Here is a 25,122-nt window from a genome sequence, read left to right on the forward strand (position 1 = left end):
CCTGAAGCCACAAATCTTTGGTAGAGTCACAGCTGCCTCGTCCTTTTTGCCTTTCCCTGGGTACTTGAAGACAGTGTCAGTTTGCTGGTAGTGCTCCTCACGGCTTTCAAACAATGCAGCCAACCCTGGACACTCCTCCACCCTTGCTGCAGTCGCTGTCTCCGACTTGACTCTCTCCAGTCTCTCCACGCCACATCCCTGTCTGTCTCGATCCTACTCGCCACATCCTCATGCCACGCTGAAGCCGCCGTCTTCCTTCCAGATCACACACACCCTTCTCTTGCTCCACAGGTCTATGAGCCTGCTGCAGCAGGGAATGTGCGGAACATCTAACACGACTAGAACCCTAGTAGAATTTCTTCAGTGCACCTGGGGTCCCCGGCAGTGTCAGCGGTGCCCAGCCTGTAACAATGACTTATGTAATATTTAAAAGTAGGGTTCTTTCCGGTCAAAAAGGATTACTTTGAAAGGCTCACCTGCAGGTTAAAAAGCAGCAATAGTCAGTCTACACGGGCAGGCCTAAAGCCATGTTTCCATTGTCAGCCTGTTGGATGGCACAACATGTGCTGCGGCACCAGAAACCTGTCCTAGGATGCTTGATTCCGGTCCAGGGAAGACATGGCTTGGCAGTTCCGTCTGGACTGTTCCCATGAGGCACAGGGTCAAGACTGATTTGCATATGGTCAATGTCTGAACTAGGGAGGCTTGGTGAGCAAACTAACAATGGATTAAACCCAGATCTGTGACTGGGGGTGAATGTTTTGCCATTGTGCAACATTCCGTCCATCATCTTGTGGGTTTTCCTATCCTTCTCTAAAGGCAGCAAGCCGCAAACCAAGAATTTAATTATTCTCTTCCACAAAGAGTAGCCTTAAATAATATTGGCAAGGGAAAATAAGAAAATATATTCTGAAGAGGCACCACTATACTCTTAATGTCAAAACCAAAAAAAATAAGGAAAAGAAACCTCGATTTCACCGGAGAAAATTATTGGAATCAAAAACTTCTTCAAATAGAAGCCATGATGAGAAGACCAAGATATCCACTTGACTGGACTTCTGAAGAACCGGGCTTTTAGAACCCAGCGGCGCCAGGGGCACGCCCAAAGTCTTCAGATTCACCTGTCTTGGTTTACAGAGACACGGAATGCTTCTGGGTGGAGTCAGAGACCAAGTTTATTAGCTGCAGCTAGTAACAGTGATCCAAGAAATACAGCATGGTGATATATCAGGAGACTGCTCAAATTCGTAGAGCAAGACATGCCTTTTTATACACAATAATCAAATTTTATGAGGATACACTCCCACTGCGGCAAAAGTTAACCAATGAAATACATTCTCAAGCAAAGTATCACATGACAAAAAGCTCAGTTTGCAATGTCCCAACCCAAAGTTAATCATTGGGAATGTCCCCAAATCCAATTTCCACAATCCGGACAAACCCATAATTAAAAGGCACAATGCATGTAATAAAGAACATAGGAAAGGAAACAATGTCTGATAGTGAGAAAGATAAGGCATGTTTAAGGAGACTAAAAGTTAATGATGTCCTGAACAATGATTGGTAATCTCAGACAACGATCAAACCAGGGAAATTGACTCAGCAGGGTCAGTTTCAGGGGAAGGCTTACAATTCACCTCGGAGTAAAGAAAGACCCTGTTAATGTTTAGGAATATGTGAAGGCCAGGTTATTTCGTTCGTTCAACCACATTTGTTGGCCTGCGCGATGGCAAGACAAAATGGAGGCCTAAATAAAATGGAACCCATGTTCGAAACGAAATCTCCAAATTACACAGCAAACTCGCTAGCTAACGTGACGAATTCACTCCACATTAGCCGTATTCGCTAAATACGGTTCGACATCACCAAAATTGTGACGAAACCATGACCTTTCATAACGAGGCCCATTTTCACAGAACCACACTTCTGCAGTAAGGTGAGGTAATATTCTAATCAAGACAAAATATTATCAGAACTTTAATTATACTAATTGAGACATACAAATCATTTAGAAGTCCAGTTAACCTCACAAGTAACATCCTTCTCAATGACTGCATTAACGAAGAGTAGAATTGAAAAGTCACCAAGATTGATGCCACATAAAAGGCTTTAAAACTAGCAGTGACACTATGTTGCCTGCTCAAATGTCATTTTCTGGCTTTGAGTGGTTGATTTTATTTTATTCAATATTTCAAGGATTTACAAAAAAACAAACAACTAAGCAGGGAAACTAGCATTGCTAATGGATTCATGATGATCATAGGAACTGCTCTCCTCCTAAACCAGGCTTTCAAGGAGTGTCTTTTTCTCTTTTGTAAAACTTACATGGCACCCTACGTCTTTCGATTTAATATAAACAACATCATTATACAAAAAAGGAAACAACATTTACTGGAATTACAAATGTTCTGTTAAATTTCGTGTTATATCACACTTTGATGTAGTTCCTGACATGCCATGCTAATGTTCTACCTTAACAATGAAAAACGCTCGATAAAGCAAACAAAACAAAGAATCTGTTTAATTTTCTTTAAATGTTTTAGTTTCCCCATGATAAAGGTTCTGTCACTTTGCCTCCTCCTGCGCGCTTAATTTGAGCAGATGGTTTTGGGTGCAGGGCACCAGCACTGAAATGTCAATAACGGCACTTAGGACATTCCGCCACAAGATGGCACTGTGGACTAATACAGAGACAAGTACAATAACAGTTATTTATTCATTTAATATACATTAAAAATGACTAATACCTGCCGCACAAACCATTCCAATAGCTTTGGGGACCTGGGCTAGTTTGAATTTATCACTTTTGTAAGAGTGTGATGGTTAGTAGTTGTGTCATTGGCAGCGCTTGCAGGGGCAATGGGCGGTGAAAGCTGCGGTGGCGTCCTGAAAAGGGCACTGGCACCTTTTTTTTTTTTTACAAATTAAGCACTGCGGCTCCTAAAGGCCTACAAAAACCCTAGCAAATCAAAGCATATGCCAAATACCTGATCGTCTAGTCTTACTGAACTACTAAATAAGACTGCAAGCACCCAATAAAAGCAGACTCTGCAGATTCTTGTATGAAGCTACTTAAAAGGGGCCATCCAATTCAGACAAGAAAATGCTTCTCGCTGTCCTGTCCTGCATCTCTCACAAACACTAACAATTGGCATTCTGTTTGCTTGAGGATGCCATGTGAGATTTTGAGATCTATTTTAATATTTTTCAGTGGATGAACCCTTTAATAAACTTAGCCCCAGCAATAAATACGTAGTCAGTAAATGTCTGCTCCGCCAGTAGTAAAGCAACAATCTAGTCAGTCTCCTCACGAAAATCAAGCCATTGTCCACACACACAGAAAGAATTAAAACTCAACACATCTACCTTCAAAACAAAAACTACAAAACAGTGTGTACTTGCACATTTCCTCTCAAGGACACAGTTGTAACAAGCACTGGCAAATGGTTCCTTTTTTAATACTTAATGGATGCATTTACCACAAAAATAGAAACCTGAAAAAAACATGCCTCTGCCACTACATGTGGAGGCCATAAGTTAGCAATAAAACAACTTTATTAAAAGAGGAACCATCAAACATAAATTAATAGACTAGTACAAGTGCTTCTTAGAAGGCAGCCATACTTAAGAGATACAGAACCCTTTTAAGACAGAATGCACATTACATAGGATTCTTAGTGGTACATAAAAGTACTATTGGTTCGAAGTATTGTAACCTGAAGACATAGTTCAAACACAAGAATGACTAAAAACAAACTTATGATACTGGGTACTAAACTCACAAAACAGAGCTAATGCACACTCACTAAGTAGTGATGTACTGGTACTATGCCCCACGCGCTTACACAAGGTCGATCCATCACGGACCGAGGAATGGTGGAGGGGGTGCAGGGCACAGCGGACCCTGGTTCATCTGCTGTGGGACTGCCCGAAACAACTGGCATACTGGTGATATCTATGGCATCTCTTCTTGTCACTGTTGACACAAGACATTCCCTAAGTATCTTCGCCTCTTAAGATTAACCGACAGTAGTAGAATCATCAAACTATTAGACGTTGTGGTTATCAACCGACTGTGTAAGTTTCTGAAGTGCATGGGTGGTGGGGTGGGGTAGGATTTGTTTGCCAAGTTATTACGATACTTGAATTTAATGTATTTATGAGCAAACTCTCGAGCTTTGGAGAGGTCAGTGAAAATGCTAAATGGCAATGTTTTTGTAAAATATCAATAAAATGATTTGAACCCTAAACACAAACGGTGGAAAGAAAAAAAAAAACATTGATAAAGTAAAGTGCTACTACTCAGCCCTGGCACTGAAGAGAACTTCTTTCTTAGGCAGTGTCCATGTGAAATGCTGTGGTGGAAGAAGAAACTTATGGAGACCAGCTGAACAAACCAATCAATGAAGAGAGCTTGCCCAAAGCCCTTCTATGTATGCATAAATGTATGGTTGTACTTGATGAAGCGAACTTTTAAAATTAATTGCATTTTTATTCGCTGAATTGAACTTCCATAATAAATAATAATATTAATAAGTTTTGCATGATTTGTATCCGTCCATCAGGAGCTTGGAGTAGGATATGTTACTGACATCCTCTCCATGGCACCTATACTCCTGTGGATAAGAGTTTGGACCAATAACAACTTAGGTCTCAACCACAAAATTCTGTTGGACTGCTTAAAATTGGATAAGCATAAAGATATCGCTTGGCTGGCATACGTTAATAAGTGCTCGGTAGAACTTGGACGCCCGGAGATTTTCTCCTCCCCGCTTGATTTAAAAAAAGCAGACCTAGCCTGGGTCAAGGAAAATTTTTATAAACTTAAGTCCTTGGAGAGAGAACAACTCCAGTTAACAAAACCCACGGTTAGAGCACATTATATGACACTCACCTGTATTGCCATCCAACCGTATCTTGCTCTAGTCAACATCCCATTTCACAGATGGCTTCTGGTTAAGTTTAGATTCAACCAGATTTACTTGGTACTCTGCGACAGACAAGGATGGTTCAAGCTTGAGGATGCACCAGTATGTGAATGTGACAACTTTTCCATACAAGACAATATGCACCTTATGTTATTCTGCCCTTTTTATCATGTTCCAAGGCAAAAGTACTTGTTACCCTTGTTGAAGGGGAAAGCATTTTCTCAAGCAAAACCCGCTCTACTGTTCCTACAAATGCTTGAATCTCCCTTGGTAATGTTCAGTGTGGCAAATTATCTTGTCGCTGCTGTTCGAATTAGGAGGAGGAAAGTACAAGCCCAACTGCGGGGACTGGGAAGAATTAGGTATTTCTGGCTTTTTTGCACATGATGAGTCTTTTTATGACCTTTTATTGTTTAAATTGAATTGCACCATATGACATTTTTAAAAGTGTTTTAAATTGTATTGCATCATATGAAATTTTAAAATATGTACCTGGAATGATTTTTAACTGTTGTAGTATGCTTTTATGATTTTTAACAAAATCGAATAAAGTGGTTTTTGACATTGTATTAATTCAACCTATGTGCACCTATACATGAACACGCGGGTTTAACATTATGTGCTCTTGTTGCATTTGCCAGTACATTTAAAATAATAAATTAACTTTGTCTTTTCGTTTAGTCAACATTAATTGCGGCTGTTTAAATAATAGCATGTGCTTATTTTTAAATGTGCTTGTGTCTTTAATGTGGCAAAGGTTTGTTGCATTCTTGTGCTTAAAGCTAGGTAACATAAACTAATGGGTTAACAGTGGTGAAGGGGTGGGTAACAGAATGACTTTCATTACTCAAATTAATTGATGTCTTGTGTTTTCTTGCAGACTAGAGTTTCGTAAAAGAGGCCTGAGGCCTAACTTAAAATGGATGTTTTTGAAGTCCTGTCATGACGAGCCGTGCACAGCAAAGAATGAATAAAAAGTCTTTTGTTTATATTCTTCAGAAAACAAATACGTGGAACTGTGCAGGATGTGCCTCGTGTTGTATAATTTTGCCAAGGACAGGACACGGCAGAAAGACCAAAGCCGAGGAAGCAACGAACTGTTATTCAATAAAATGTTGCGAAGATCCTCGGAAGCTAATGTCACTCCTAGACAATGGAGAAAGGCGCTATGGAAAAAGTATGATTTCGAATGAAGAGGCAATGACTTAATGTGGACTGACGGCTGTCAGCCAATCAATTAGCAGGATGGCTTTCTAAATGTATTCTTTTAGCTAGTTTTAGATAGAGAAAAGGTATAAAACTTGGCCGCTTGGGAGGAGCTTTGTTGGCTCGTTCCTGTGACCGTGAGATGCTGACGGACTTTTGACTCACGTAAGAGAAATCCGAACTTATGCTTTTCCCTTTAGGTTCCATTTAGTTTAGTCAGGGAAATAGGGTTTTAGGGAATGAGATTCTTTTACTTAAATACTTTTCATGCTCATTTGATTTGAACTGACAGTTTAATGTACCTTTACTTAATAAAATGATGCTAATTAAATGCAAATAAAGAATTAATATTTTGAATATGCTCTTTACTTGATAATAAAGTTAATAAAATAGATTTTGAAATGACAAGCTGGTCTTGTTTGTTTTGAGTCTAGTTACCATTAGTTAATCCATTGCCAAGGTGGCTTAATTAAAGTTCATTTTATAAAAATGACAATGATAAACTGGAGATGTATAGATGTATATAAATATAAATAGTTTTGTGAATAGTTCTGATTAATTAGGTCACATGATTCAGTTGGTCAATTCTTGTCATTTATGGGCCTTGCGGTGAATTTATGAATTATGGTGAGTATCGTGGTGTAGAGTAGTGCTTATGAGACAGAATTTCTTTAGGCCCGCTGGATCAATTCTCTGGTAGCAGAGTTCGGTTACTATGGTAACTGACATGTTACATGGTAATTACATAGCATACATGTTTTAACACATGTTAAGTTTGTCTAGTTGTTATATGTAGTCGAAAGGTTTTTTCCAGCAGTGTGAAAATTCCTGGTTAAGTTGCCGGCAGTTTAGTGTGACAGGTGAAGTTACACAGTTCATTTGTTCTGTTTCAAATAGTGGTATTGAACATATCACTAGTGTTGTGGACGTACAGCACATGTTTAGGGATTTTAGGTATGACAAGTTGTATGTATAGTGAGGAATGTCTATGAAATTGTAGCTTTGAGTATAGGGACTAGGAGCCAGTTTTAAAACTCGCTGTGAAAAAAGTAGTAGGATTTTTCCAAGCTTGAGTGAAGGGTAAGGAAGAGTCGTCTATTCTTACTGGCGATTCTGGATTTCTATTGGTTGGTTAAAGTCCTGCCAAAGATTTCATGTATACATGGACAGGGTTTTCCATTTGAACGTGTAAAAATGATTTTGTGAAAATAGCGTTGTCTATTTCACGAGAGTAAAAACTTGAATGTTTGATAAAAACTATCACTTTGTTTAGCGAAACAGACAAATGGTTTGTTTTTCTGTAGTTATTAACTGAAATTCATTTAAAAGAATTGTTTTTAAAATGGCGCTGTGAAAATATTTTGTAAAGGAGGGGTGAGTTTGCGCAGCGGAAACAGTGAAGCTGCAGCGGCAGCATACGTCACAGGGTTCGCGCTGCGATTGGTTGACATAAGTCACAGCAAGTGCACTGGTTGGTTCGCGTGACCAAAACGAGCTGTCAACTGATTGGTCTTTTCTGAAACCAGTATTTTCATTGGTTGAGCAAGGTAGTGACGTGGCTTAACCCGATTGGCTTGTTGGTGAGTTTCGCGCACGGATTGGCCAGAGTAGCGGAACAACAAGGAAATACTTACGATCTTTTCTAAATTAAAAGGAATAGTTTTAAATCATGAGTTATTGGTAAGATAAAGAGGAAAAGAAGCCTTCATGGTTTCAGAAATTTTAAAATGTATTCAACCCTGATAAGAAAATTGAAACGCGTGGTGGAAAATTACTTCAGAAGTACAAAACACCCGCAGCATACATGGAAGGTGAATATGGTTATCATACTGTCCTCTGGTTTGAAAATTGGATGCGATATACCAAAGATGATGGTGTATTAGCGTGGCCGGAAGACGAGTCATTTAGGGCCCGATGTAAGTAGGCATTTACCGGTCGGTAACGGCCGAATTCGGCCGTTACCGACCGGCAAATGCCTTTTCCTATGTAGGATTTGTAAACAAAACGGAGTTTGGTCCTGGGACAGAGGGGCAGCTGGACCTTATACAAACTGGGAAAGTGAAAATGCTAGCCCTCAAACCACTTAATCTCACAATTTTTGTGAATACAAACAGACAAAAATATTTTGTTTGTATGGGTGAATTTATTTTACCCTTTTCATGAATTTTGAGTCTTTTTTATAGGAACATTTTTTCAGGTGAGAAAAGGCACAAAAATATAAACATTTACACTATTTACAGCTCACATGCATACAACTTTCATACCACTATAACAACTGACATATATACAAGTAATCAACAAAATCTATACATACTATATATACAAGCTCCTTTTGAAAAAGAATATCAGTTTAAACAACCACAAATAATAATTCTTTGTGGAGAATCAAATTATTATGACGCCCAATCTGGGTCCAACAACAAAAGAGGCAACAAGAAAATAAATTTCAGATTCAGCAGTTGAAATTAGTGAATCAATAACATGAAAATGTTAAGCCAAGGATGCCTAATTTGCTGTTATTTGCCAACGCGTTTCGAATCTGAGTCAGAGCTCAGATTCTCCTCAGGGCTCTTTAAATGTAGATTCTGGAAAAGAGAGAGGAAGCTTGCTTTAGCCACTATACATCTACCCATTTAGATCCCCTAGATGAAGAGATTATTACAACTATTACCTCAAAAATGGAAGGCGCGATCCCGCGATGCCATTTTCAGGTGAGGGCTTTAGTTTAGGCAGAGGTTCTGTTAAAAAAATGTGATGGTTAGAGACCATCCAGAGACACACAGGAATTGTGGCTCCAAACCTTCAAAGCATAAAAGGTCATACCTTTCGATATGACAAGTATTGCAGCTATTGTTTCTTTAAGCGCTGTGTTTAATTCCGCTGTTCAGGCAGAGCTGTTGTAGCCTAGAATATATAAACATGGGCGGCACTAAGTACATGTGAATTTTTAGTTTAACAATGACAGGTTGGGCGGTGGGTGGACTGATCCTACCTGATGTTTGTATTGTCGAGCAGAAGAGTTACTGCGCGGCCAGCCCGTAGCTCCTTAGTTATCGCGCGGGCGGCGAGCCGGGACCTGAGCGCGATGTTCCCAACAGTCGGTGTAATTCACGCTGGTTTCTGGGGAAATTTAAAATATATTAAAGCGTGTTTTTAAGCGCTAATCGTACAAACTCACTCCTCTAGGTGACAGGTCTAGCGGACAGGTACTAACCTTCCTCTCCAACTATTGCATCAGGAAATGCGAACCCATTGGTGAACTCACACCATGTGAGCTTCCTACTTGATGGCTACCTACCGCTAAGCATTATGGTCATTGTAGTGACTAAGAGAATATTTTACAAACGCGAGACTTCTGATAATGAATTGAGTCCTGTTTGTGTGCTATTAAATTTTAGTATCAGATAAGCTTCCTTTTGGAGAAGCATTTGTTCACTGTTAGTGCCAGAATTCAATTGAGTCAGATTAAACAGCACAGTCCATTTGAACTCGTTTTCCCCATGGCAGTTGTCAATGAAATGTTGGACAAGTGGCGCTGTGAGAACCTTGTTCTTAATGCGTGACCTATGTTGCGTCATGCGTGTGTTTGCTTGTTGACTGGTCTTCCCGATGTAAATTTTTGGACAAGAACAAACAATGGCGTAAACCACATTTTTGGTTCTACAATTAGTGAAATTAGAGTGGGTCCACGTGGTAGTCATGTGTTGAAAGATTTTCCCTTCTATGGTTGTGTCACATGCGACACAATTCCCGCATCTGTGATGCCCCTCAACCGGTTTCAGGCCCCATTTCGACAATAAGTTGTTCTTTGGTTTTGTTATTCTGATGTCTGCACGCACCAGTTGTTGGCCAATATTTTGGTTTTTTCGGAATGCGAATATTGGGCGGGGGAAGGGTATTTCTAATTCTTCCAGCAAGTGCCAGTGTTTCAGGACCATTTGTCTTATTTTGTGCGTTTCAGCACAAAAAGTAGTGACGCAGACCAGACTCTCTAGTTCACGCTTCATTTTAGTTTCAAAGAGGCATTCTCTAGGTGTATAACGTGCCCTCTTGTAGGAGTGTTTTAGCAACTTTTTCGGGTATCCCCTCTGTTGTAACTCATCACAAAAATGTTGGCCATGTTGTTCAAATTGTTCAACCTCTGAGCAATTTCTCCGAATACGGAGTAGTTGCCCGTAGGGCAGATTGGCCCTTAGATTTCGAGGGTGCGAGCTGCCATAGTGAAGGATGGTGTTTTTGTCCGTTGCCTTCTTGTGCAATGATGATTTCAAGCTTCCTCCCACATTTTTTATTACCACGTCCAAAAACGTCATTTTGACGTTGCTTGAATCAAGTGAAAAATGAATATCCGGGTGTCGTGAATTGAGCCAGTGGTGAAAGTCAACCAAGTCTGTGTGGCTCCCCTGCCACAAGAGCCACACGTCGTCGATATAACGATACCACTGTTTTATGTGTTGCATGTAAGGGTTATTTGTATCGACAAATTTTCGCTCATATTCGGCCATGAACAGAACCGCCATTTCCGGAGCATAAGGGCACCCCATCGCGGTGCCCTTGATCTGCATGAAAAACTCGTTGTCAAAACGGAAATAGTTCTTTTTCAGGGTTATTTCAGCCAGTCTGAGTATGAAAGACGTTGGGACTCTGTGGGGTCCCTCTCTGGAGTCTAGATAGAATTCAATCACCTCTCGTGCTTCCTCTTGCGGAATCTGTGTATAGAGTGACGTCACATCCATGGTGACCATTAGTTGTGCGGTGTCATCAAAAACAGTGTCCTCGACTTTTGTGAGAAAATCCGTAGTATCACGGAGGTAAGCTTTGACTTTGGCTACAAAGGGCTTAAGGAAGAAATCCACAAATTTGGACAATGGCTCTAAGCATGAATCACACCCCGAGACAATTGGACGTCCCGGGGGGTCAGACAGATTTTTATGGATCTTGGGCAAAAAATATGCCACCGGGGTCCTGGGAAATTTTTTAATTAAGAAATCACTTTCTTTGGGGCCCAAGAACCCACTTTCTTTGCCAGTTTGTACCGCCTCTAAAATCAGCGACTGTATTTGTGGTAGAGGATCTTCTGTCAATTTGCGGTACCATTCCTGGTTGTTAACTTGGGAACAACCTTCAGCCAAGTATTTGTCTCTTTGCCAAATAACCACCGCCCCGCCCTTGTCGGCTTGCTTTATAACCACAGAAGAGTCTGCCTTAAGATTTTGTATGGCAGTCCTTTGCCCCTTGGTGATGTTGGGTTTAACAAATTTCTGTTGGTTTTCCAATTTGTTAATGGATGACAAGAGGATTTGTTCAAATGCCTGGACTTGTTTCGGAATGTTCTGAGAGGGTACGAAAGTGGATTTGTTCCTCAGGCCCGTAGTTTCCATATTGCTACTGGAAGGGTGGTTAGCAAAAAACGCTTTAAGTCGAATTTTCCGACAGAATTCTATCGCTTCCAACTTTATTTTAGTGAAATCTGTCCATCTTGTGGGGACAAATTTAAGCCCCAGATTCAAGACTGACTCCCCGTCCTTTGTTAATGTCCTAGCTGATAAGTTAACTATAGTTGATGGTTTTTCTATGACTTGTAATAGTTCCTCCGGGTTCGCATTTCCCATTGCGGTTTGAACCTTACCTTTGACTGCTGTCCTTTCTCTAAAAAAGGATTTTGTTTTTTATTTCCACCTCTCGAGTCCGAACCAGATGATTCTGAGGACGAGGTTTCTGAGAAGGTTTTGAATCTATTCCTAGATCTTCCTTGGAAATTGTTAAGTGCTCCTCGGGATTCTGATTGGGAATAATAGTCGTCCTTCAAGTAGGGATAAGCCCTTTCTAGTGTGAAGGACTTAGAGTCTCTTTCGAACTGCGCTGTCTTATTATTTATGGTGATATCTTTGAAGGACTGTATCTCTTTGTCAATTTTTTCTAAAAGAGCTTTGGAGTCTGAAACCACCTGGTTGTCTCTGATGGCCGTAGTTAATTCCTCAATTTCTTGGAGTTCTTTTGCACATAATCTCTGGGCAGTCTCTATAGTGTGGACCATCAGGTCCCTACTGCATTTAGTATTTATACAGCTGAAGCCCTTTTTATATCTGCATCATCAGTAAAAATGACTGGGACATTTTTCACCTGAAGTCCCCAAGGGATGGTCCCACCCCTTAGGTGCCTCATAAGAAAATGCCCATGAAGTTCTGTGCGTATCTGTGTTTTGCGAAGTCTGATTAATTTATCGGATTCGTTTTGCTGCTGAGCCGAGGAGCTCAGCGTAACTTCAGCAAAGGTGGATGTGGCTAAAAGATTTTTGATGTGGCCTTCAGAAAAAGAAAGAGTGTCTTTCTCACCCATTACTTGAGAGAGACAAGAGAGCCTCTCCTAGCTGCAAGCCAGAATGACTTACCACATGGAAAGATTCAAATGCCCTTACAACTCTCGCGAGTGTGCACTCGCTCTAGAATTTGTAAACAAAACGGAGTTTGGTCCTGGGACAGAGGGGCAGCTGGACCTTATACAAACTGGGAAGTTTACAAATTCTAGAGCGAGTGCACACTCGCGAGAGTTGTAAGGGCATTTGAATCTTTCCATGTGGTAAGTCATTCTGGCTTGCAGCTAGGAGAGGCTCTCTTGTCTCTCTCAAGTAATGGGTGAGAAAGACACTCTTTCTTTTTCTGAAGGCCACATCAAAAATCTTTTAGCCACATCCCCCTTTGCTGAAGTTACGCTGAGCTCCTCGGCTCAGCAGCAAAACGAATCCGATAAATTAATCAGACTTCGCAAAACACAGATACGCACAGAACTTCATGGGCATTTTCTTCTGAGGCACCTAAGGGGTGGGACCATCCCTTGGGGACTTCAGGTGAAAAATGTCCCAGTCATTTTTACTGATGATGCAGAGTATAAAAAGGGCTTCAGCTGTATAAATACTAAATGCAGTAGGGACCTGATGGTCCACACTATAGAGACTGCCCAGAGATTATGTGCAAAAGAACTCCAAGAAATTGAGGAATTAACTACGGCCATCAGAGACAACCAGGTGGTTTCAGACTCCAAAGCTCTTTTAGAAAAAATTGACAAAGAGATACAGTCCTTCAAAGATATCACCATAAATAATAAGACAGCGCAGTTCGAAAGAGACTAAGTCCTTCACACTAGAAAGGGCTTATCCCTTCTTGAAGGACGACTATTATTCCCAATCAGAATCCCGAGGAGCACTTAACAATTTCCAAGGAAGATCTAGGAATAGATTCAAAACCTTCTCAGAAACCTCGTCATCAGAATCATCTGGTTCGGACTCGAGAGGTGGAAATAAAAAACAAAATCCTTTTTTAGAGAAAGGACAGCAGTCAAAGGTAAGGTTCAAACCGCAATGGGAAATGCGAACCCGGAGGAACTATTACAAGTCATAGAAAAACCATCAACTATAGTTAACTTATCAGCTAGGACATTAACAAAGGACGAGGAGTCAGTCTTGAATCTGGGGCTTAAATTTGTCCCCACAAGACGGACAGATTTCACTAAAATAAAGTTGGAAGCGATAGAATTCTGTCGGAAAATTCGACTTAAAGCGTTTTTTGCTAACCACCCTTCCAGTAGCAATATGGAAACTACGGGCCTGAGGAACAAATCCACTTTCGTACCCTCTCAGAACATTCCGAAACAAGTCCAGGCATTTGAACAAATCCTCTTGTCATCCATTAACAAATTGGAAAACCAACAGAAATTTGTTAAACCCAACATCACCAAGGGGCAAAGGACTGCCATACAAAATCTTAAGGCAGACTCTTCTGTGGTTATAAAGCAAGCCGACAAGGGCGGGGCGGTGGTTATTTGGCAAAGAGACAAATACTTGGCTGAAGGTTGTTCCCAAGTTAACAACCAGGAATGGTACCGCAAATTGACAGAAGATCCTCTACCACAAATACAGTCGCTGATTTTAGAGGCGGTACAAACTGGCAAAGAAAGTGGGTTCTTGGGCCCCAAAGAAAGTGATTTCTTAATTAAAAAATTTCCCAGGACCCCGGTGGCATATTTTTTGCCCAAGATCCATAAAAATCTGTCTGACCCCCCGGGACGTCCAATTGTCTCGGGGTGTGATTCATGCTTAGAGCCATTGTCCAAATTTGTGGATTTCTTCCTTAAGCCCTTTGTAGCCAAAGTCAAAGCTTACCTCCGTGATACTACGGATTTTCTCACAAAAGTCGAGGACACTGTTTTTGATGACACCGCACAACTAATGGTCACCATGGATGTGACGTCACTCTATACACAGATTCCGCAAGAGGAAGCACTAGAGGTGATTGAATTCTATCTAGACTCCAGAGAGAGACCCCACAGAGTCCCAACGTCTTTCATACTCAGACTGGCTGAAATAACCCTGAAAAAGAACTATTTCCGTTTTGACAACGAGTTTTTCATGCAGATCAAGGGCACCGCGATGGGGTGCCCTTATGCTCCGGAAATGGCGGTTCTGTTCATGGCCGAATATGAGCGAAAATTTGTCGATACAAATAACCCTTACATGCAACACATAAAACAGTGGTATCGTTATATCGACGACGTGTGGCTCCTGTGGCAGGGGAGCCACACAGACTTGGTTGACTTTCACCACTGGCTCAATTCACGACACCCGGATATTCATTTTTCACTTGATTCAAGCAACGTCAAAATGACGTTTTTGGACGTGGTAATAAAAAATGTGGGAGGAAGCTTGAAATCATCATTGCACAAGAAGGCAACGGACAAAAACACCATCCTTCACTATGGCAGCTCGCACCCTCGAAATCTAAGGGCCAATCTGCCCTACGGGCAACTACTCCGTATTCGGAGAAATTGCTCAGAGGTTGAACAATTTGAACAACATGGCCAACATTTTTGTGATGAGTTACAACAGAGGGGATACCCGAAAAAGTTGCTAAAACACTCCTACAAGAGGGCACGTTATACACCTAGAGAATGCCTCTTTGAAACTAAAATGAAGCGTGAACTAGAGAGTCTGGTCTGCGTCACTACTTTTTGTGCTGAAACGCACAAAATAAGACAAATGGTCCTGAAACACTGGCACTTGCTGGAAGAATTAGAAATACCCTTCCCCCGCCCAATATTCGCATTCCGAAAAAACCAAAATATTGGCCAACAACTGGTGCGTGCAGACATCAGAATAACAAAACCAAAGAACAACTTATTGTCGAAATGGGGCCTGAAACCGGTTGAGGGGCATCACAGATGCGGGAATTGTGTCGCATGTGACACAACCATAGAAGGGAAAATCTTTCAACACATGACTACCACGTGGACCCACTCTAATTTCACTAATTGTAGAACCAAAAATGTGGTTTACGCCATTGTTTGTTCTTGTCCAAAAATTTACATCGGGAAGACCAGTCAACAAGCAAACACACGCATGACGCAACATAGGTCACGCATTAAGAACAAGGTTCTCACAGCGCCACTTGTCCAACATTTCATTGACAACTGCCATGGGGAAAACGAGTTCAAATGGACTGTGCTGTTTAATCTGACTCAATTGAATTCTGGCACTAACAGTGAACAAATGCTTCTCCAAAAGGAAGCTTATCTGATACTAAAATTTAATAGCACACAAACAGGACTCAATTCATTATCAGAAGTCTCGCGTTTGTAAAATATTCTCTTAGTCACTACAATGACCATAATGCTTAGCGGTAGGTAGCCATCAAGTAGGAAGCTCACATGGTGTGAGTTCACCAATGGGTTCGCATTTCCTGATGCAATAGTTGGAGAGGAAGGTTAGTACCTGTCCGCTAGACCTGTCACCTAGAGGAGTGAGTTTGTACGATTAGCGCTTAAAAACACGCTTTAATATATTTTAAATTTCCCCAGAAACCAGCGTGAATTACACCGACTGTTGGGAACATCGCGCTCAGGTCCCGGCTCGCCGCCCGCGCGATAACTAAGGAGCTACGGGCTGGCCGCGCAGTAACTCTTCTGCTCGACAATACAAACATCAGGTAGGATCAAACGTCCACCCACCGCCCAACCTGTCATTGTTAAACTAAAAATTCACATGTACTTAGTGCCGCCCATGTTTATATATTCTAGGCTACAACAGCTCTGCCTGAACAGCGGAATTAAACACAGCGCTTAAAGAAACAATAGCTGCAATACTTGTCATATCGAAAGGTAGGACCTTTTATGCTTTGAAGGTTTGGAGCCACAATTCCTGTGTGTCTCTGGATGGTCTCTAACCATCACATTTTTTAACAGAACCTCTGCCTAAACTAAAGCCCTCACCTGAAAATGGCATCGCGGGATCGCGCCTTCCATTTTTGAGGTAATAGTTGTAATAATCTCTTCATCTAGGGGATCTAAATGGGTAGATGTATAGTGGCTAAAGCAAGCTTCCTCTCTCTTTTCCAGAATCTACATTTAAAGAGCCCTGAGGAGAATCTGAGCTCTGACTCAGATTCGAAACGCGTTGGCAAATAACAGCAAATTAGGCATCCTTGGCTTAACATTTTCATGTTATTGATTCACTAATTTCAACTGCTGAATCTGAAATTTATTTTCTTGTTGCCTCTTTTGTTGTTGGACCCAGATTGGGCGTCATAATAATTTGATTCTCCACAAAGAATTATTATTTGTGGTTGTTTAAACTGATATTCTTTTTCAAAAGGAGCTTGTATATATAGTATGTATAGATTTTGTTGATTACTTGTATATATGTCAGTTGTTATAGTGGTATGAAAGTTGTATGCATGTGAGCTGTAAATAGTGTAAATGTTTATATTTTTGTGCCTTTTCTCACCTGAAAAAATGTTCCTATAAAAAAGACTCAAAATTCATGAAAAGGGTAAAATAAATTCACCCATACAAACAAAATATTTTTGTCTGTTTGTATTCACAAAAATTGTGAGATTAAGTGGTTTGAGGGCTAGCATTTTCACTTTCCCAGTTTTCCTATGTAGGAGGCATTTATTTACAGATTCGGTATTTTTACCGATTCTGTATTTACCGAATCGGTAAAATTACCGATTCTGTAAATACAGACTCGGTAAAAATACCGAATCTGTAAATTCTAATGTAGGTAGCACTGTTGACAGTGCTAGAGGCCTCTAAGAATTCGTTATTTACCACCCAATACAATTGGGTGGTAAATAAGGAATTCCTGTGTACATGCACATCTGTGCATGTACACCTGTGCCATGTGGCACACATACATGCCCTAAGGGCATGTATGTGTGTCACATTGCACATAAGACAAAAACAGGGGGGCTACAGGGTGTCAAAGTGACACCCTGCTACAGGGTGTCAAAGTGACACCCTGTTCCCCCTGGCAGGATTCAAGGCCCATAGGAATCAATGCCAAATACCGATTCGGTAATTACCGAATCGGTAAATACCGAATCTTACCGAATCGGTAAATACCGAATCGGTATGATTCGGTATTTGAGAAGTGGTAATCTGGGATTACCTACATCGGGCCCTTAATGTTAAACTTTTGAAAACTTGAGAGAAAAAATGATGGCTCTCACGTCAAATCCTAGACCCACTCAATTTGAAGCTTTAGTTGAATGGGAGATTGAAATGATGGAACTCGAACGAGAAAACAGAGGAATATCAAGAGGCCCAAAATTAGATATAAATAGGGAAACTCATCAAGATAGAGTGCGTCGTTGGAGAAAAGCAGACATGTATGATGGTTTGTACCCAGTTAGGGAGATGGCTGTTGAAACATCAGGTCAAAAGAATTCCCGAAAGAAAGGTCATCTTGATGAAGAATTAGATGATGCAGTTTTAGAAGAAATTCTTACTAATCCACCACCTTACCAGCCAAGTTGTTCACAGTCTACCCCGAGAGTTTCTTCAGGAATCTCTCCTAGTGTACTTCCTAGAGAAGCTGATGAAAATTCACCCAGATTTTTAAGATTACCTGAGAGAGCAAGGTCAAGAAGTAAATCTAATACCCCAAGAAAAAACAGAAATTATCCAGAAATTCCAGAGCAGAGAAATGAATTCCCGAGAAATGAAAAGAGAGCAAAAGTACCTGAAAATATACCAAATATTTCAGATTATTTAAGAGCAAAATGGTAATTAATTCAGCAATTAACAAAAGGGATGGAAGCAGAAACGGTACCAGTAACAATTGGTCCTGTTGTACCAGTTTTTGAGCAAAGTATAAATAGACATTCAGCTCTGGATGTTCCATTAAATGCGGAAATTCAGAAAGGGCCTGAAAATTTTTATTCAGAATTATCAGAAATCCATCGAGAAAAAACAATGCCAAATTTAACTTTTAATCAAAGTTTGTCAAATGGTCAGACACCATCAGCTGCAGAATCGGATTCTGGATCTTCAGAAAAGAGCATGAACAAAACAGATTTAACACAGATTTCATTAAATCCACAAGTTCCTGAGACTAAACAACTTGATGTTGTGAAATTAAAAGCAGATTTAGAAGAATTAATTATTGGCACAATTGGAACTGATTGTTTAAAGCAATATCAGGATGATGAATTGTTATTTATCTGCAAAAGTATACAATGGAAAACGAAAAACAAATATGATCAATTTGAAGAAGTGGCTGCTGAATTAGACATAGATTTGAGTCAACAGAAACAATTGCAAAAACATTACAGAGTGGATTTTTCTGAGAAAGACATTGAAAACCTGAATACCACAGGCAGGATAACCCACGTAAAAGAATTGTGTTTCTAAAAAGATTAGGTGACTTAAGTAAATGGAGAGTGAAATGGACAAAGAAAATAGAAGAAAAAAGAGAAAGAGGGGAAGTTGTTGCAACTGAGTTTCCTATGAGGGAAATAGCTGGCGGAGGTTATGTTCATGTCCCATGGACAACACAGGACATTTTGCTCTTTACAAATGATTTTCCTCGGCTGAGAGAAAAGCCAGTAGAATGCTATCGTCAGGTAGACAGATTTATAAAAGGTTCAAAAGTTCTGTGGATTGATCTTGATGGTTTCTTTGACATTGTTGTCCCATCAGATCTTGGGACAGAATGTAAAATTTCTGTAGGTTAGCCCAGAGAAGAACCAGCTCGAAATAAAATAACAGGTGCTCCTTCAGCCGATGTCATGGATTTCTATGACAAAGGAATTGTGTGGCTGAAAAACAAGATTCCTCCAAAAGAAGTGGATTGGGTTAAAATTGACAGAACAAACCAGGAACCAAAAGAGTCAGTTCATTCATTTTATGAAAGATTACTGCTGGTATTTAAACAATACAGTGGCTATGAAAAATTAAGTGAAAAGGACATGAGCCACTTCATTTACAGATTTGTCTATGGCTTAAGACCTGAAATTGGTGAGATGATTAGAAACGGAATTGTCGGTTGGCAATCACTTACAGTTGACGACATCCTGAGAAAAGCAAAATATTGCAGTGATGAGATAGATGCGAAGCAGAAAAAGCTCAAGGAAAAGGCAATGTGGGCACAATTGAAGGTAGCTGAACAGCAAATAGCAACCTTAGAAAATAAAAATGTTCAGCAGAATCAAGGCAAAGTTATGGGAAAATTTGTTAACAAGCCAAAATTTAATGTAAATATTGAAGAGCTTAAACAGAAGCTCCCATGTTTTAATTGCGGTGAGATTGGACATTGGAAGCGAGAGTGTAAGAATCCGCCCAGAAATTTAAAAAATTCATAATTAAATCCACAGATGCAGAATGAGATACATCAGCAACAACAGCTACAGCGACAGTTAAATGAAATAAGTCAGCAGCAACAGCTACAGCGACAGTTAGTGAATCAGCAGGGCCAGTTGAATCAGCAGAGCCAAATTCCACAGCCACCACTTCCAAATTGTATGAATGCACAAAGGTTCAGTCCTGAGACGGGATTCTGCGGAGCTGAGCAGGTAAACAGATCGCAAAGAGTGAATGTGTCAAATGTCTCTCAACAATTTTGGCTAAAAGAAAATGAGAGCAGTGACTCAGAGGATTACTCATGACGGTGCCTGAGAGAGGAGGAAGAGTGTGTGCTTGGAGCCACTCTTGAGGTAGATCAGTCAGGTCCATTTGTAAATGGTAAAGTGGATGATGTAGAAATCACTTTTCTTGTGGACACAGGTGCTACCCGTTCTACTGTTAGATCAGTGGACATTGAAAACCTTCCTCTCTCAGGTGAGTCAATCCAAGTAGTGGGTGTAGCAAATCAACAAACAGAACCAGTTAATATAGAAATTGGAAATTACAAAGACAAACACAGATTTGTTGTTTGTAACAGCAGTCCTGTTAACCTGTTAGGGAGGGACATATTGTGTAAGATGAACTGTAAAATATATTGCTCACTGGATGGTATTGAGCTCCAAACTTTAGAAGAAGATGGTCTGTACAAATTAACAATGCTAATGGTTGAAGAAGAAAATAAACTGTTTCCTGCTTTTGATAAAAACAATTTGCCTGAAGAACTGAAAGAGGCAGTTAATCCGAAAGGATTTAACTGGAGATGAAATGGGTTTAATGAAACATGCGGACACAGTAAAAATTACTGTAAAGCAAGGGATAGATTTTCCAAACATTCCCCAGTACAAAATGAAAGCTGAAACTATTGAGGGTGTCATTCCTGTGATTGAGAAATACATAAAACAAGGTGTTTTAAAAGAAATCGAGAGCAGCCCATGTAATTCACCGATTATGGGAATCAAAAAGCCAAACGGAACTTACAGAATAGTTCAGGACCTGAGAAAGGTTAATCAAATTGTTGTTCCTTGTTGCCCAGTTGTACCAAAGCCAGCGGTAATTCTTTATCAGATTCAGCATGATGCAGAATGGTACACGGTCATAGACCTGTGTAATGCCTCCTTTACAGTTCCACTGCATCCAGAGAGCCAACAAATTTTTGAGTTCACATTTCAGGATCGTATTTTAGCATGGTGTCCTATCCCTCAAGGGTATACTGAGAGTCCATCTATTTTTAATCAATTATTAAAGAAATCTTTGGAAGATTTAGATTTGCCTGGTAAATCAACATTGGTCCAATACATTGACGATCTCCTAGTGGCTGCAAAAACACGAGAACATTGTGTAACAGACACTATTACACTTTTGAATCGTTTGGCAGATGAGGGGCATAAAGTGTCACCTGCGAAACTACAGTTTTGCAAACAAGAAGTAAAATACCTTGGTCACAGAATTGCAAAAGGGATTAGACAAGTAACAATTGAGAGAATAAAAATGATTCGAGCAATACAACCTCCAACAACACAGAGACAGGTCAGAATGTTTCTAGGAATGGTAAGTTATTGTCGCCAATAGATTAGTGGATTTTCAGTAATTGCGAAACCACTACAAAGACTGACAAAGGCTGACATAAAAGACCGAGTACTTTGACAAAAACTGAGTTAGAGGATTTTGAAAAGCTAAAGAAAAGTCTGTGTGAGGCTCCAGCATTGGGGATGCCAGACTATGACAAGGAGTTTGAGCTGTACTGCAGTGAAAGGGAGGGTTGTGCATTATCAGTTCTGATTCAAAGACATGGAAAAATGAGAAAGCCAATAGCTTACTTTTCAGCTGTTCTTGACCCTGTTGCAAAAGCATTGCCAGGTTGCTTAAAAGCAGTGGCTGCAACAAGCGTAAGCCTTGAGCAAAGTGAAGGAATCATAATGGGGTTTCCTGTAAAAGTGTATGTACCTCATTCAGTTGAAACTCTCCTTACCAGAAGTAAAACTCAACACCTATCGAGTAACAGGTTGACCAAATATGAAAAGATTATTCTGGGATCAGATAATGTATCGATTGCGAGGTGTGTTAATCTAAACCCCTCTACACTATTGCCAGATGGTGTTATTACTGAAATCAAAAATGAAGCTGATGTTGATCATGAGTGCTTGGATGTTTTGAAATACTGTACCAAACCTAGAAAGGACATAAAAGACGTGCCCTTACCAGAGTCAGACATTGTTTACTTTGTTGATGGCTCCTGTCTGAGAACAGATGAGGGCATTCTGAGAGCAGCATATTCAGTTTGCACAGTTGCAGAAGTAGTTGAAGGTTCAACTCTTGAAGGAATTAGTTCAGCTCAAGTGGCAGAATTAATTGCTTTAATTTGTGCATGGGAAAGAGCAAAGGGAAAAAAGGTTACCATAGTGACTGATAGTCAGTATGGATATGGCGTAATCCATGACTATGGCCAGCTCTGGTCTCAAAGAGGTTATTTAACTTCTACGGGAACACCAATCAGAAATGCAAAATTGATCAAAAGATTGATCGATGGCATTCAATTACCTGAGAAAATTGCTGTTGTCAAATGTGGGGCTCACAAAAAGGGTGAAGACTATATTACTAAAGGTAATTCTTTTGCAGATGAAACTGCACGATACTGTGCGAAAAACAATTGTTCAATTAATCGAGAAAAAGACAATGATCACATTATGAACTCTCTCATGCTAATATCTGTAGTTGAAACATGGCAGGGAGTGAAGGATCGACAAGATGAGGCAGATGATGAGGAGAAAAACACATGGCTGAAAGAAGGTTGCAGACAGAGGGAGGAAGATGAGATTTAGGTTTACAAAGATGGCAGACCTGTTATGCCAAGTTGCATGATTGCTGACATGGCACGGATGTACCATGGTCCAGGTCATTTAGGAAGAGATTCTATGATAAGAATGTTCAGGCAGACTTGGTATAATCCAAAATGTAGGATTATTGCGGAATCACTTTGCCAGAGATGCTTGATCTGCCAGCAAATTAATCCAAACAGAAAAACAGTTGTGAGCATGGGAACCATAGGACGGGAGGGTGGTCCTTTTACCAGGTTGCAAATGGATTTCATTGACATGCCACCCCATAATAAACTGAGATATGTCCTTGTGATTGTCTGTCTGTTTTCAAGATGGGTGGAAGCATTTCCAACTCGTCACAATGACTCAGTTACTGTGGCAAAATTGCTCTTAAGGGAGATCATACCAAGGTATGGATTTCCCGTCACTATTGAAAGTGATCGCGGCACACATTTTGAAAACAGATTGCTGAAATTAATTTGTGAGGCCTTCAGCATAAAGTAAAAGCTACATTGTGCATACAGACCAGAAGCATCAGGCGTTGTTGAGCAAATTAATGGCACGATTAAAAATAGAATTGGAAAAATGTGCCTAGCTACAGGAATGAAGTGGACAGATGAACTTCCACTTGTCTTAATGTCCTTGAGAAGCACACCTGATAAAGACAGGTCTAAGCCCCCATGATATTCTCATGGGAAATTATTGAGCATAAATTAAAGTGCAATTATAGATTACTGTAAAAATATCTCTGATGTGGTGACTTTTGTATTCCATCAGGTGGGAACAGATGTGATTTCAAAAGAAAAGGTGCAAGCTCATGATCTGTTACCAGGAGACTGGGTCAGAACAAAAGTTCACCGGAGAAGAAACTGTTTAGTACCCAGGTGGCAAAAAGCGAGACAGGTGATATTAGTCACAACAAATGCAGTTAAATGCAAAGGTTTGAAAAGGTGGGTGCATGCAAGTCATACCATTTGTGTACCACCTCCTGATAATTCTGATGAGGATATTGACGACACAACAACTGATTCAGACTCTGAAGAAGAACCTGAGAATCCAGATTCTGAAGATCGACAAGAAAGTCGACATCTGGAAGATTCTGATGTGGATCAGGCACTGAATGAAAAAGATCTAGAGATCGTGATTCTAGATTCAGAAAATGATGGGAATGTTCTAGAAAAAGTAACAGAAAAAGAATCTAAGTCAAGAGAGATTCAAGATCAGGAGAGTATTGAAAAGCAGATTGAAAGCTCTGAAAGCAGGAACAAGAATTCTGAAACTGGGAAGTTAGAAGTAATTCCAGAAGAGGAGGAAGACGAATTCCCGAGTACCATCTACAAGGATGATGTTCCAAACGGAGTGAAGCTGCCGAGTAAAGAAGTTCCTAGATACAGAATTGAAATCTCTGAGACAGATTCGGATGAGAGTGATGAAGAGTCTGAAATAAGAAAATTCTGAAAAAGGGCTTGGAAAGCTGAGTGAAACGAAACTGAGCCTAAGAAGAAACTCTTGAGAAAAGGAGATAATTGGACAAAAGAAAATCTAAAATTCAAATTAGTGAACAAATCAAAGGAGCAGATTAACGAGATATCAAGTCAAAAAGGTGACTCAGATAAAAAGGGTCAGGCAGGAAAGAAAATTGAAGTAATTAGCAGTAGGGGCAAAAGACCATTGAGGCCAAATCAAAAGTATAAGTCTCCTGAGTGGACCTACATCATCATCCCACCAGTAGTGGAGATCAGTAGTAGTAGTCAGGAGGATTTGGAAGAAAACAGTGACATTGATTAAAAGTTATTTTCTTTAGGTTGAGGTTTATTTTTGGCATAAGGCTGAAGAAATTGTGTTAGGTGACACAAGGTCGAAGAAATTGTGTTAGCCGGAAAAACACTTTGATGTAAGACGCAAGGTCGAAGAAAAGCTGTTAGAAAGTTACCAAAAAAAAAATTTTTAAAGGGGGAGGTGTGATTATAGTACTACTATTTCTACATTTTTGTATTTTTAATTTTTTGTTTAAAGTAAAAACTTTGTAAAAAAAAAAAAAAAGATGCCTAATACTGACAATTCAAGGTGTGCTATCCTTAGGCGATGTTGTAAAATGCCTTCTATTTGTGTAATTCTAATTATATTAGTTTGGTTAATTTTGGCAGTTATCTTTCCCCTTGGCATAGACAAGGAAGATTACAAGGCTAATATGACAAGCAAAGCTGAATCTAAACAAGCTGTTCATGATGTTGGAGGCAAAACTAATAGATATGCTGCTATTCACATAGATGATCCTGTTAGTGTAAAATTCTGCATTAGAAGAGACAACACGCTGGACGACAATTATTTTGTCGGTGCTAGCCAATGCGAGGATGCTTATCGTATCGTAGGGGGATGGGGATTTAACGGTGGCAAAGATCCAATTTTTCCTGGAATTTATTTTGTTTGTGGGAATAAAGCTTACTTTAGCCTCCCAGACCATTGGTATGGGACGTGCTACCTTGGTCTAGTCTTTC

At 40.1% G+C, this 25,122-nt stretch overlaps 1 protein-coding gene and 2 long non-coding RNA genes across 4 annotated transcripts in view; 1 reads left to right on the forward strand and 2 right to left on the reverse strand.

Moving 5' to 3' along the window:
* FBXL17 (F-box and leucine rich repeat protein 17) overlaps window positions 1-25,122 on the reverse strand; it is a 1,859,129-nt gene that overhangs the window by 1,766,154 nt on the left and 67,853 nt on the right. The window lies entirely within an intron of this gene.
* LOC147726929 (uncharacterized) lies at window positions 8,300-9,256 on the reverse strand. Its single transcript, XR_015309445.1, has 4 exons — window positions 9,127-9,256; window positions 8,958-9,038; window positions 8,806-8,872; window positions 8,300-8,719 (listed from the first exon to the last, which is right to left on the reverse strand). It is a non-coding gene; the product is annotated as an uncharacterized LOC147726929 (long non-coding RNA).
* Window positions 15,982-16,436, forward strand: LOC147726930 (uncharacterized). The gene is made up of 3 exons (XR_015309446.1): window positions 15,982-16,111; window positions 16,203-16,283; window positions 16,368-16,436. It is a non-coding gene; the product is annotated as an uncharacterized LOC147726930 (long non-coding RNA).

The sequence above is a fragment of the Lissotriton vulgaris genome, chromosome 3_1 (genome assembly GCF_964263255.1).
Source record: "Lissotriton vulgaris chromosome 3_1, aLisVul1.2, whole genome shotgun sequence".
Taxonomy (NCBI): Eukaryota; Metazoa; Chordata; class Amphibia; order Caudata; family Salamandridae; genus Lissotriton; species Lissotriton vulgaris.